The sequence below is a fragment of the Hyperolius riggenbachi genome, chromosome 8, assembly GCF_040937935.1.
Source record: "Hyperolius riggenbachi isolate aHypRig1 chromosome 8, aHypRig1.pri, whole genome shotgun sequence".
Classification (NCBI taxonomy): Eukaryota; Metazoa; Chordata; class Amphibia; order Anura; family Hyperoliidae; genus Hyperolius; species Hyperolius riggenbachi.
In genome coordinates this window covers 172812128-172827717 of record NC_090653.1, presented here as the reverse complement: position 1 = coordinate 172827717, position 15590 = coordinate 172812128, and positions in this window count along the sequence as shown.

Below are 15590 nucleotides of genomic sequence, written 5' to 3'. Positions count from 1 at the left end.
TCCATGGTTCACTCGGGGTGGGCAAAGGCTGCAATGTTCCCACAGGTGCCAGACGGGAGGGTTTGCTTTTTGCACACACTGCACATTCTCTCACATACTCCTTGCAATCCGTCGCCAATGAAGGCCACCAAGCACACCTAGCAACAAGATCCTGTGTTCTGGTGGCCCCAGGATGTCCAGCATTTTTGTGGGAGTGGAACATTTGCAATATCTGGAGACGAAATGGCAATGGTACAAACATGACCCCTTCAGGCTTTCCCTCAGGAACATCCTGCTGGAAGGGACTCAAAGTCTCCATCCAGTTCTTCCAGGTCTCTGTGGCTGCCAATACCACCTTCTGTGGGATAACAGTCTCTGGGTCTGAGAGCTGTGCTGTCTCTGGCTCAAAGCATCTGGATAAAGCATCCGCTTTAATGTTTTTACTACCCGGTGTATACGTAATTACAAATCTGAATCTCGAGAAAAACAGTGACCATCGAGCCTGACGGGGACTTAATCGCTTAGCCCCCTCAATGTATTCCAAATTTTTGTGATCAGTGTAAACTGTAATCGTATGTTCTGCTCCTTCTAGCCAATGACGCCATTCTTCAAAGGCCAATTTAATGGCTAGGAGCTCCCTGTTGCCTATATCATAGTTTTTCTCTGCTGGTGAAAACCTACTGGAAAAATAGGCACACGGGTGTAATCTTCCCTGCAACCCAGAACGCTGAGACAGCACAGCCCCCATACCGACCTCTGAGGCATCCACCTCTACGATAAAGGGATAGGATGTGTTGACGTGTCTCAAAATGGGTGCAGAACAAAATAGTTCTTTCAAAGTGGAGAAAGCAGCCAAAGCTTCAGGTGACCAGTGGTTGGTATCTGCCCCTTTCTTTGTGAGACTGGTGAGGGGTGCAATGACTGTGGAGTACCCCTTTATGAACCTTCTATAGTAATTAGCGAACCCTAAGAACCTCTGGAGAGCCTTCAGTCCTACTGGCTGAGGCCACTCCAGGACAGCAGAGACTTTGGCAGGGTCCATAGAAAGGCCCGAGGTAGAAATTATGTACCCCAAAAAGGCGACAAATGTAACCTCAAAAATGCATTTCTCCAATTTAGCATAAAGCATGTTCTGTCTTAGCTTGTGCAGCACAAATCTGACATGAGCCCTGTGTTCTGAGAGGTTATCTGAGAAGATTAGTATATCATCCAGATATACCAGGACAAATTTACCCAAAGCCACCCTGAACACCTCATTAATGAGTTTCTGAAAGACGGCCGGAGCGTTACACAACCCAAAGGGCATCACCAGGTACTCGTAATGCCCATCGGGTGTGTTAAAGGCCGTCTTCCACTCATCGCCCTCTCTGATCCGCACCAGGTTGTATGCACCCTGCAAATCCAATTTTGAGAAAATCTTAGTATTGGTGATCTGAGTCAATAAATCGTCTATCAAAGGCAAAGGATAGCGATTTTTTTACTGTGATTTTATTCAGACCCCGATAATCAATGCATGGCCGTAGACCTCCGTCTTTTTTCTTCACAAAAAAGAAACCTGCTCCAGCAGGTGACCGGGAAGGGCGAATGAACCCTTTAGCTAGATTTTCACGGATGTACTCCTGCATGGCCAACTTTTCCGGCCCAGACAAATTGTAGAGATGACCTCTAGGGGGCATACAACCAGACCGGAGATCGATGGGACAATCGAAAGGGCGATGTGGAGGAAGTGTATCGGCTGGTTTCGGACAAAACACGTCTGAAAATTCAGAATACTGATCCGGCACTCCCTCCATGTGAATCTTAGTCTGGCCCAAGGTTACCTTTGCTAAACAATGATGAAAGCAATGGGACGACCAGCTTGTTAGTTGACCAGTGGCCCAAATAATCTGAGGGGAGTGAAGTTTTAACCAAGGCATGCCAAGAATGATCGTGGAGGTTGTCATGTGTAACACAAAAAAATGCAAATTCTCCCTATGCAGCACCCCTATAGTGACTTCCACCTGGAGTCTGTGACAAAGGACTGTTACACTGCAGAGGAGAATCATCCACTGCCGTAACTTGAATAGGTGGTTTTACCGGGGTGAGCGGAATACCCAATTTTTTTGCAAATTCGTAATCCATAAAATTAGCCGCTGAGCCTGAGTCAATGAAGTGACTTCAGATTTATCCTCCCATGAAACATTACAAGGAAGAAGCAACCGGTCATCATCTAGGGGTAAAAATTGCACGCCTAGGGTATTACCCCCAACTACTCCTAGGCAGTAGCGTTTCTTGATTTCTTAGGGCAATTCTGTACTTTATGACCCCCCTCTGCACAATAAAGACAAAGCTGCTCTGATATCCTGCGTTTCCGCTCCACCTGAGACAATTTTGACCGACCAATCTGCATAGGCTCAGGTGGAGGCGAAACGGGAGGAGGTGGAGTCACAGGGGGCGCAGCATGGGATACCATTCTCACATGGTTTCTACCCCGGGTCTGTCTCTGATAGCGCAGCCAATGATCTATCCTAATGGCCGATGAAATGGCCTCATCGATGGACTTAGGTTCAGGCTGACTTAACATAAGATCGGAGACCTCATCTGACAACCCTGATAAGAAACAATCCAAAAGGGCAAAGGTGTCACACCTGGCTGACACTGACCACCTCCTAAATTCAGCAGCATACTCTTCAACCAGACTCTTGCCTTGACGTAACAGTTTGAGCTTCCGCACAGAAGTCGAGGCAATGTCTGGATCATCGTAAATTATAGCCATGGCTTTAAAAAATTCCTCCACAGAGGTCAGGGCTAAGTCTCCGGCGGGCAGACTGTACGCCCAGGTCTGAGAATCACCTGATAACAAAGTTTTAATAAATGTGACCCTTTGGGCCATAGTTCCTGAGGATCTAGGTCTCAACTCAAAGTATGATAACACTCTACTCCTAAAATTTCGGAAGTCAGATCTGTGACCAGAAAACTTTTCAGGTACAGGCATACGTATGTCTGTGCTAGGAGGAGATCACACTTCATCCACAGCCGTCTGGAGGGTTTGTATAGACCCGAACAAAGCGTCAATTAACGCCCGGTGATTACCCAGCACTTGGTTGATGTTATCCACCGAAGTGGTAAGTGTGCCCAGACGGCCGGTGAGTGCGTCCATTTGTATTTGGTCTGCCGTTCTGTAACGATCGGTGTAACACAGAGAGGATCTGATTATCTGTGATCTGCAGTATCACCGAGAATACAGATATATACCCGATTATTGATGATCTGCAGTATCACCGATAATCCGATATACCTCTAACCTCTGGACACCTGAGTAAGATGAGTGTTTGGTGCAACAGTAATACTTTGAGGAGAGCACCCGTATCGAGGGTGCAAGGCAGTAAGAGATACTTCCCAAGAACAAGCTCCTTCCAGTGGCCTGAAACTCCCCAAGGGGAGGAGTCAGGCTGAGAGAGGGAAGGACCAGAGTGTAAGTGACACCAATGGTGGAGTGTCACTGACAGATCTGTGAACTATCTCTAAACAGAGGAGATAGCTCTCGAGGTCGGACAAGCCAAGTCGGCGACAGACAGATGAGATACAGTGGAAAGAGACTGATACAGAGTCCTAAGACAAGCAAGGTTTGGCAACGGAGTATCAGATATAGCGAGGTACAAAATCAGAGATCAGAAGAGAGGTCAGGAAAGCAGAAGGTCATAACAAATAATCAACAATGTCTAGTCTTTAGGTGTGAGCTCCTTGATCATTAACACCCTGGAACTAGTCTGAAGAATAACAGGATGGTAAAGCTAATTCCTAGTCTTGGGTGTGAGCTCCGTAGTCATCAACACCCTGGTACTAGTCTGAAGTATAACACAGATGATACACAGTATTCCTAGTCTATGGGTGTGAGGTCCTTGATCGTCAACACCCTGGAACTAGTCTGAAGTATAACACAGATAGTACACAGTATTCCTAATCTTTAGGTGTGAGGTCCTTGATCATCAACACCCTGGAACTAGTCTGAAGTATAACAGAGATAATACAGATTCTGACAATAAGCTCTGAGTGCTACCACATAGTGATCGCAATGGCAGACAACCAGAGAATGACCAGAACCCCGTATATATAGCAAAGCGCTCTCCAGCACCTCCCCTAAGTGCTGGACCAATGGGAAGTGGTAGAACCGTCAGCTGACCGGCTTGGTCAGCTGACTCCCTTCTGGCTGTCATATAAGTTCTGCCTCTCAGCGCGCGCGCGCGTCCTTCTGAATCTGTGTGGACTATCAGTCCCAGCCACACCAGACATGTGTTGTAAAGCATCTGCCGCTCTGGACGCGGAATCCGCCACACCGCTATCAAAGCATGCGGCGGTTTCTCCGCGTTTGGCCATACTACTAGGTGTAGGCCTATGCGTGCCAACCGCCGCGTTAGACGCGGAATCAGCCGCCTTGTTTTGAGTACACGCGGCGGCTTTTCTGCGTTTTCTCACAGGACTATTGTTATTGTATTAATATTGATATTCTGTGTATGACTCTGGCTTATCTCTGACTCTGCTATTGCTTTACGTTTCTGTACCTCTGCCCATCTGATCTAGTTGCTGAACCTCCGCCTGAATACCTACTACTCTTTTGCCTACTGATTCTTGGGCGTGGCTTTGAGCAGCGGGGAGGACAACAAGCGTGGTAGACGCCGGAAGCATACGGTGGATGTGCTGAGCCGTGGCCCTGGAGGGGAGATCGGTAGATATACCTGTGATATGCTTTTAAACAAGAAACTTTGATGTACGCAGATTGGTTTTAGATTTTTATATTAAATTGATGCAGTTTTACACATGGGCAATATTTTGTGTTTACTTTGAGGCTGTATTAAGGAGATGATTTACGAGGGGGTACATGCTGTGTGATTAAGAAGACCTAACTATCTGGCAGAACACTCCAGCCTGACACCCATACGGCTGCCTTACGGTGAGCAGGGTGGAAAGTGGAACGGAGGGGAGAGCCTGTGTTAGGTGGTTGGTGGTGGTCCCCGCCCCCTTACCCTCACATATAGTGTGTACGTGTAATACATCTCGCACCGGTACGGGTGCCTGCCTGGTTGTTAAACAGTCTGCACTATTATTGCTTTCTTGTGTTTCTTTTTATGATTGGAGGTGTACCCGTATCCAGGAAAGATACTGTAGGAGCAAGTTGATCCCTGGCTATATGGAATGAGCGCAAGCTACAATTGGGAATATATCTTACACTAGACTGGTAACTGTATGTAGTGCGCCCCACCCTACAATTTAGACGGATCTCTAGCGCTGTACTACTGTGTGCAATATACTGATTCTGTACTGTATCTGCCTCTCAGTTGCCGAACCTAGCCTGTCTGACCTCTCTAATCACCAGTGGGCCCTTGCCACTGGTGAGGTGCTCTTCTGATAGTACCCACCAGCTCCTCTGGTGAGGTCTCATTAAACTAATCAGTTACTGTTGCACCAAGCACATCTCATTCTGTGTTCCTGTTAGCTATACTTGCATTATTGGTGATTCTGCAGATCACCACATAATCAGATGTCTGTGTTGCTACACCAAAACGTTATACAATCGTTACAATGGGGTCCGAATACGCAGTTCGAATCGACTGTCCACATCATTCGAATTATTCAGACTTATCCGAATATTGGACTATTCTAAATCAAACTCACTCGAATAATAAAGAGGTATTCGAGCACCCCTACTCACCACACGTATCGGCCGCTTCCAGCCTTCATCAAGTGATGAAAAGGCGATAGTTCTGTCAGAGTTCAAATAGAGCCATGCATGCATGAGTACATGACTCAGAATAGCACCATCTTGTGGGCATATCTCTAATTGCTGTTCAGTGCTAAAAAGTCTCATTGAAATTAATAGCAGGCTGCCACAGGGTACTGGATGCCATGTGGGTGCTTGGCATGTGGGTTCAGGCAATGGGTGTACTTAGTGACTTGTAAGTGCTGGGTATGAGAGTGCAGGCTAGGCGAGGTACTGAGCGACATGTGGGTGCTGGCTATAGGGGGTGCTGTAGGTGTGTTCAGACTAAAGGCTGTAGTGGGTGCTAGGTGCAGGCTATAGTGGGTTCTGGGCACAGGCTTTAGAGGGTGCTGGGTGTGGGTGCAGTCTATAGGGGGTAGTAGGTGCTAGGTGCAGTCTATAGTGGGTGCTAGGTGTGGTTGCAGGCGCAGGATATAGTGGGTGTGGGTGCAGGCTACAGGGGGTAGTGGGTGTTAGGTGCAGGCTATAGTGGGTGCTGGGTGTGTTCATGCTATAGGGGTAGTGGGTGCTTAGTGCAAACTATATTGGGTGCTGGGTGTAGGTGCAGGCTATTGGGAGGCAGTGGGTGTGTGTGCTTTTAACTTACCATGTCCCTGGTGGATGACACACAGGTGCTGGAAGCTGCAGAGCAGGGGATCTCTTCCACTACTCACCTCCCCACAAACCTACTCTCCTCCTTCGATGGTAATCGGCTTGGGGAGAGAAGCTACTTACTACCACCTCCTTCCTATCATGCAGCAGGGTGGGAGGGGCCCATCGGAAGGAGTCAGAGAGACCACAGGACAGGAGCCAAGCTGGCTGACTGCTGAGCCATGGTCTTCTTGTGGGTTAAAGGGGCCACACTGTGGGAGACCAGGCTCGGCATGGTAGTGCACAGTAGCTTGCTTCTTGCTTATGACATCGCTCCAAGAGACCGCCTGGAGTGCCTGAGGCTAAAAACAGCACTGCCAAAGACCAACCTACCCCTTCCTATGGCTAACGCTATCCCCCTACCTACAGCTATCATTAGTACTGCGGATGTGGGGTTTGGCTACATAATAGTCAATTCTTATGCAACAATGACTTACCCCTGCTGCCGCTATCTGTCCCTCTGCTACTATCTGTGTCACCATCAACAGCGCTATTACTTTTCCTTGCTATCTCCACCATCATTTGAGTGTCTCCCAGCATTTCGTCTACATCTGGTGCTCAAATTGTCCACTGGGTCCTAACATTGAGGTCTACTGAGGTGCCCAAATTTGTTATGTCGAGTTAATTGCCTTCCTCCAAAATAACTAAGATGAACATGAGACTGTGCAAAGAATTACATTGTGAGACCCTCTAAGGGACAGTAATGTCATGACTATATACTTTGTAAATTACTGTTGAAGATGTCAGTGCTATGTAAATACAACATACCGTACCTACAATAAGTACAGTAAATAAATAACATTTCACCCCTGCTAGCTTTATACTGCTCATTGCAATACAAAGATATAAGGAGGGAAGAGGCAACCAATGGGTAATAAAACTGTGTTAAAGAGACACTGAAGCGAGAATTAATCTCACTTCAGAGCTTATATTCAGCAGGGGCATGTGTGCCCCTGCTAAAACGCTGATATCCCGCGGCTAAACGGGGGTTCCTTACCTCCCAAATCCCCCCCTTCAAAATCCACGACCAACTTGGTCGTAGATTTTGCTGCTGGTGAGGCAGGGTTGATGGCTGCAGCCCTGCCTCTCAGCGCCGTCTATCAGCAGCGCATCGCCGCCTCTCCCCCGCCCCTCTCAGCGAAGGAAGACTGAGAGGGGCGGGGAAGAGGCGGAGATACGCGCTGATAGACGCGCATGGAGGCAGGGCTGTGGCCATTAGCCCTGCCTCACCAGGAAGAGATCCCCGAGACTCCAAGAGGGGATTTGAGAGGTAAGGGACCCCCGTTTAGCCGCGTGATAGCGGCGTTTTAGCAGGGGCACACATGCCCCTGCTGAATATAAGCTCTGAAGCGAGATTTATTCTCACTTCAGAGTCTCTTTAAAAGCAGCTAAAATAGAAAAAATTAGTTGGCTTACCTAAAAAGACGACAAATTCGTATAATAGAAAACAAACTTTTAATAAGCACTTGGCAACGCATTTCGTGGGTACTTACCCAATTCCTCAGGCCAAATATAGTGCCTAAAAACGACAAAATTCGCTCAGAGCCCAAGGACTACAATAATAAGTACAGGGAGAACATAGCTGCAATATACTGTATGTAAACAACTAAAAACACATCCATCACTAGAATATATAAAACAGTATAAAAATATATATAACTTTTTATACTCTAGTCTTTCATATATTCTAGTGATGGATGTGTTTTTAGATGTTTACATATACTGCAACTATGTTCTCCCTATGTTAATTATTGTAGTTCGTGGACACTGAGCACCTTTTCTCTGATATTTTTAGGCACTATATTTGGCCTGAGGAAGTGGCTAAGTACCCATGAAACGCGTTGCCAAGTGCTTATTAAAAGTTAGTTTTCTATTATACGAATTTGTTGTCTTTTGAGGTAAGCCACCTCATTTTTTCTATTTTAGTTGTTTTTAAAGCAGTTTGTATTACCCATTTGGTGCCTCTTCCCACCTTGTTACCCACTCTCCCTTTGGAGGGGTGATGTATTTGATTAGGTGTTTACCACTACTACACCCATCTGGAATCTTTTTCTTAGAGAGCGACTAAGTTCAGTTCATCTGAACACCTGAGTGGAGTCGGTATTTGTTCATCTCCACCTGCCTTCAATGGTCGTTTGCCCCTTTGTAACCCTCTTTTGTGAGTACCACCTTACATTATCCTGCACATTGTTATTACTTACTACACCATTGGGGCTCCAGTTGTCTCTGTGTTCTTTTTTCACTCGAGGGTGCTCTTTGATCACCCTACACATCCACAATACAAAGATATGAAAATACTTCTCATGTACTACCAGTTGCCTTCTGTGCACTTTCTTGCATCACTGAAGCTATAGCGCTATAGTGGAATCTCCGCGAAATCATGCCAATTTCCGCGGAATGCAAAACGAATTTCTGCAGGAAAATAGAAATTTCAGCTCCAGAGACTTCAAAAACCACCCAAACTGTCTTCCTCCTCTTGGCTTGTCTTCCAGGGATTTGTAGGATGTCAAAAGCCAGCTCACATACATTGGCCAGGAATCGAACCCAGGTCAACTGCTTGGAAGGCAGCTATCCTCACCGCTATACCACCACCAACGCTACATGCTGAAGCCAGCCTAGCATGTACCATTGTGATATACCCAAGAGAAAAATGAGCTTGTTTAGGGATTTGTAGGATGTCAAAAGCCAACTCACATACATTGGCCAGGAATCGAACCCAGGTTACCTGCTTGGAAGGCAGCTCTCCTCACCGCTATACCACCACCAATGCTACATGCTGAAGCCAGCCTAGCATGTACCATTGTGATATACCCAAGAGAAAAATGAGCTTGCAACAAAAAGGTAGAAATGACTGGCACAACAATGATCTGTAAATGTCCCGGGTATTCATTAATTTTCATAGGTACACATACACCGTGCAGCCTGGCCAAGCATTGCTATTCATCCAAAAGATAAGAAAGAAGGCGGGCACTGGTGCTCGTTTTACCTTAAGAACATTTATTGGCGGCAGATGGTAAAAGCAGAGGAGGCCCCCGGTGGAGAGCGCTCCCCCCTACCTTTAAAAAGACAGCTGTTTCACAACATCGGTTGTCTCATCAGAGGTTTTGCGGGGGTGCAGAGAGGCCGGTGAACTGCGCTCGATCAAAGCCTCGCTTTATTTCCGGGCTGTGCGTCTGACGTCACCAGCCGCTCCTCCCACCGTGCATGAAGGATATCTCGCTCCCCCAATCAGGCACATCTTGCAGCAATGACGCGTCGCTACATACTACGCTACACCTAAAGGTGGGGCGGGACACAGACAGGCCAATCCAGGGCCACGGATCCAAATGATCCACGCGGCATAGCCTGTCAGTGTGTATTCTCCCAGTTCACTCCCACTAAGGATTGCTATGGCGACGCGTATGTGCGCATATGCCCGCACGGGGGAGAAAGCATCCTCCATACATTAAAGCCAGATACAGGAGCCAGAGTACAAGTGAGCCCAATAAACAGCACCAAGATATACACAGGGAAACTGTGTGCACAAGAGGTGGGGAGCATGCAGTATTATCTACAGAAACCACACTCCTCATTACAGACCATCACAGAGTGAGAGATTGAAGGGACAGTAAAGAAGGGGGAAAGAGAAGAAAAGAACATATCCCACAGGCGACCCAGGACAAGTTTGAATACAGTTTTATATATAGACATAATTCATAACCTATTTTACAACAGGCATAATTATCTAAACAACTCCTAACACTAATAACTCACGTAGACGATCACCAGATCCATTCAATAGGGCTCCAGGAAGCAACTCAATTCATTTTTCTCATTTAGTCCCAAATTACCTGTAGCATTGGTCACAGCAATAATTTTAGCCTCCCTCTGCAGGAGTAACCTAACCCTATTACCACCTCTGGGTGGGGTATTGACAATACATAAACCCACAATTTTCATTGCTGTGACATCACCACCATGGTTCTCATTAAAATGCTCAATCACCCTTGGACAGCCATGTCCTGAACCAATTGACCTTTTATGCTCCTGGAGCCTTTCTCTCATAGGCCTGGTGGTCATCCCTATATAGAACCTGCCACACGTGCAATAAAGTGCATATACTACATATCCTGTGCTACAAGTTATAAAATCTTTAATAGCAAAGTTCTGGCCTCCTAATATAATGTTTTTCCGTTTCTCCGTGAAGGTACAGGTTGAACAATGGCCACATGGATAATTACCACTTGGTATATAATCAGACAACCAAGTGGTTTTCTTTTTACTCTTGAACTCACTATTCGTCACCATATCTCCAATTGTCCTGCATCTTCTAAATGAAACCACAGGAGGATCCCGTACCTTGGCTTTCAAAAAAGGATCATCTCGCAACATTGTCCAATTTTTCTTGATGACATCCTTAATTTTTCCTGCCATTGGGGAGAAATCAAAGGTAAAGAAGGGCCTTCTCAGAGATTCCTGATCCCCTCTTTTCTCACTCCTCATTCTTTTCCAGTCCCTTGGTTTACTACAGGCTCTTTGTAGAGCATCATCTACAACTTTTTCCGGATATCCTCTTTGTACAAACCGATTTCTTAACTCATAAGCCTGAGCCAAAAAATCTTCTTCTGCTTTGTTGTTCCTACGTAATCGCATAAACTGACTAAAGGGGATCGACTTCTTCGTATGATCAGGGTGATAGCTATCCCAGTGAAGGACCGCATTAGTCGCGGTCTCTTTACGATAACCTCTCGTGTAATACCCCTGAGGTGACAGTCCCACCACCACATCCAGAAATGGTACCTCCTCTCCACCCCATTCATTTGTAAACTGCATATTCATATCATTTATTTGAAGGTATTCTACAAATTCATCAAACTCATCCCTGGTGGACGACCAAACGACCAAGACGTCGTCTATATACCTGGACCACACCCTAATTGAAGAGCGGAATGGATTGGCATCGCAAAGAACGTAACGTCTTTCCCATTCGGCCAGATAGAGGTTAGCGAATGTAGGGGCCACACATGTCCCCATCGCCGTTCCAGATATCTGCCTATACCATGTGTTTTCAAATTGGAAGGCGTTATGCTCTAAAACGAATTGCAGGCCACCACCTACAAAGTCAATCAACTGCTCACTCCACCCCGCCCGCTGCATAAGGCCCCGTACTGTCCGAACCCCCATCGCCTGAGGGATACGACTGTATAGACTCACCACGTCAATGCTGGCCACTGACCACTCGGCTTCATGTGGCCAGCCGGAAATTCTGTCCAACAAATCCATAGTATCCCTCAGTAGTGATGGTACGTCGGAGAGCAGGGGCCGTAGGGTGTGGTCCAGGTACCGAGACAGAGGCTCAGTTAGAGACCTTCGTCCCGAGACGATCGGCCTGCCCGGGGGCTCCACCAGGGATTTATGAATTTTGGGGAGGAAGTACCAAACCGGCGAAATAGGAGAAACAGGAAGCAGACCTTCACCGATAGATCTTGATATCACTTGCTGTTCTACCCCTGATCTTAAAAAAGATCTCAATTGTTTCTGGTAGGTCAGGGTTGGACTCGACCTCAATTTAATATAGCAATTAATGTCATTCAACTGGCGATATGCTTCTTTTTTGTAATATTCAATATTCATGATTACAATATTTCCGCCTTTATCGGCTTTTTTGACAATCAAGTCCTCCCGTGACCTAAGCCAGGACAATGCCTTAACCTCCATAGTTGTTAAATTAGATTTTTCTTCTGGATATATTAGAGCCTTCATCTCCCTAAGCACAGTTTGTTGAAAAATATCTAAAGACGATCCTGCAGTCACTGGAAAAGGTCTAATCGATTTACAGGGTCTAAAGCTGGACTGAGTTTCCTCCTCTCGCTTATTTTCATTCAGCAAATCTTCCAGAACCTGCAGACATTGCAAATCCTGAATACTAGACAATTCTGGAGGAATAAAACCCAGATTGCCTATAGGGGAGTCTCTATCAGAGTCCACTTCTCCACTCTTTAATTGCTTAATGGCAAAGAATTTATCAATACTCAATCTCCTAACAGCCATGTATAGATCAACTTCAAATTGGAAGTATTCAAACTGTTGGACAATTGCGAAATTTAGCCCCTTCTTTAAAGTCTGTAAACATTCATCAGGTATATGTACACCACTTATATTCACGATCTGCAGTTCTTCCTTTGTAAACTCACTTCCTTCATCATTGCCTATTGTGGTAATCCTTTCCAGGTCACCTGTCTCTTCTCTCCTCCTCCCCCTTCGCCTGCCCCCTCTCCTTCTCCTCCTAAAGGGGCATCTTTCCTTTTGGGGTTAACCTTTTTGGTGGACTTCTTCTTATTTAACCCTCCGTCATTGCCTGAATCAGACCCGGAGTCAGTTGTCCAACCTTCCTTTGGATGACGTCTAGAGAAGCGTCTATATGGACGCTGGGGGGCCGGGGTCCATTCAAAAACCTTGCCATTAAGAAAATCTTCTTGATCTCTCAAGTACTTAGACAATTTCCTCTCTTTGGTTTCTTTTTCAACATTTTCTATTTTTTTATTCATTTTTATGGATATGCTTTTAAATTTATCCTCTCCCACCACATCTTTCAACTGTTGCTGCAATTTTTCCCCTTCCTCCATCACCTTTACGTGCTCCTGTGCTGTTCTTTCCTTTACTAGATTAGTGAGGTTTTTCCAGTGTGACAGATGAAAATCCTTCCACTTCTCAACAAATGCCGGGTCATCTTTATATTCAAGGGGCTCATAGTATCTCCTGAACCCCCTAGAGACATATCCCTTATCTTCATATTGTTGAAATGTCTTACTGGACCAAAATAACTTCACCTCTTTTTCTGCTGTCTTAGCCCACTTAAACTCCAGCCTCCCCGCATGTACTGACTTTTTGGGGCCCTCTGAATTAGCACCACCATCTGCAAATAATGCCTTCCAATTTTCCCGGTCATTAACCATAACATCCTCTTCTTTGTCACACTCCACAACTGACTCATTTCCTGGTACAGACATTGTGCAGCTAACACTTGAGGAGTATATTGGTGCACACCGTCACAGGTCAATAGACAAAACTTGCAACAAAAAGGTAGAAATGACTGGCACAACAATGATCTGTAAATGTCCCGGGTATTCATTAATTTTCATAGGTACACATACACCGTGCAGCCTGGCCAAGCATTGCTATTCATCCAAAAGATAAGAAAGAAGGCGGGCACTGGTGCTCGTTTTACCTTAAGAACATTTATTGGCGGCAGATGGTAAAAGCAGAGGAGGCCCCCGGTGGAGAGCGCTCCCCCCTACCTCAGGTAGGGGGGAGCGCTCTCCACCGGGGGCCTCCTCTGCTTTTACCATCTGCCGCCAATAAATGTTCTTAAGGTAAAACGAGCACCAGTGCCCGCCTTCTTTCTTATCTTTTGGATGAAGAAAAATGAGCTTGCTTAGGGATTTGTAGCTCTCACTCTAGTAGGGATGGTCACCGGGAAATGTCATATCGATGGAATTTAGCGCTGGCGGAATCCGCATACTTCGGCGCAACGCAATTAGCTGGTTCTGATCATCCCTAGTTATCAATCAAGAACATTCATGCTGTCAATATCTTTTATCCAAATCACGGGTTACAAAATTACTCCGTGAAGCAGAAGGATCAAAAACAAGCATTCTTTTGTGATGCATTAAAAGGAAATTAAAATAAATAACATGAGTATGCATCTACGCCAGTAGAAATCAATTGTAAAATCGCACCTGGAATATGGAGTACAGTTTTGGGCATCACATCATAAGAAAGATGTTAAAGCTGGGAACACATGATGCAACTTCCGGTCCGATCGCCGGGAATTGGACGATTATTTTCAACCTGTCTGATTTATTTCTGATAGATAAAGTGATCCATTTTGTAGTTATAATTGGAACATGAATCCCTTTATCGATCGGGAGCAGTTTGGACATGTATGCACAATACAACTTCACATCAGATTACCCGTTGATTGGATAGGAAATTGCATCATGTGTTCTCAGCATAAGGTTTTAGAAGGGGTACAAAGGCAGGCTGCTAATTGAATCAAAGAGGTGATTTAAAGGCAATCTAATTAGCACATATAGATACTTCCAAGGACCTTAGAATGGCTTGGTTAAAGAGTTTTATATTCCCAATTCTGTGCTAAGGACATGAGAACAACTACATATAGATAGACACTTTAATTTTCCATTTTCAGAATGTTTTTTCCATTAAGGGCTCATTTCCACAGGCAGTTGAACTGTGTGCTTACTAAGCAGTTACCAGGCAACAATGAGCAGTTAAACAAAAATAGAGAAGGAGGAGCGCTCCATAATGTAATACCGCTTTATTAAAACAAATTGACCAAAATAAAAATTCACTTACTAGATGCAAATGGATGCAAGCATGTAATCAGGCTTTGCAGCCTTAAAATCATTCCTTGGTGGGTGCACTTCAAACTGCCACCAGCAAACGTCTATCCCTTGGGGGAGCAACTAGGGTCGCTTTCCATCCGATCCATCCAACTCCGATGGCCACGGCAGTTTGAAGTGCACACACCAAGGAATTATTTTACGGCTGCAAAGCCTGATTACATGCTTGTATCCACTTGCATCTAGTAAATGAATTTTTATTTTGCGCAATTTGTTTTAATAAAGCGGTATTACACTATGGAGCGCTCCTCCTTCTCTATTTTTGTTTTCCTGAACAAGCCTTTCTGACAGCCGGGCTTTAAAGGAGCAGCTAAAGTGTGACCGAACTCAGCCACCCTTGATCACCGCCCTAGCAGCGCAAGATTTCACATCCTTTTCGTAACAATGAGCAGTTACCAGGCAGAAGCAAGTAGTTGTGAGAGTTTGAGAGGCTTTTCACTGTCTATCAACTGCTTGTGGAAAAGGGGCCGTACAGTGGTACAGATGTGAAATATCTGAGTAATCAGCAAGGAAAAAGCACAATATGTGTACCTTCCATACAGGCAAATGGCTGGTTTATTGCCTCAAGTAGCCAAATGACACTGTAAAATTTCCATACCTCGAAACACTTAGTATAGTGTAGGAAGCTGCTAATCACCATGGGAGTGGAAGTGGGTGGCGGGGGACAAGGTGGGAGCTGGCAATGACTGTTTTCGGTTTAAAGGAAGCTTATATGGGGAAAGGGGTTTATCTGGGTAATATAGAGCCTATGGCAAACACTGAAATTGTGCACCCCCCCCCTCCCAGTCAGAGCCCCCCTCCCCTCTATAATCATCATTCTT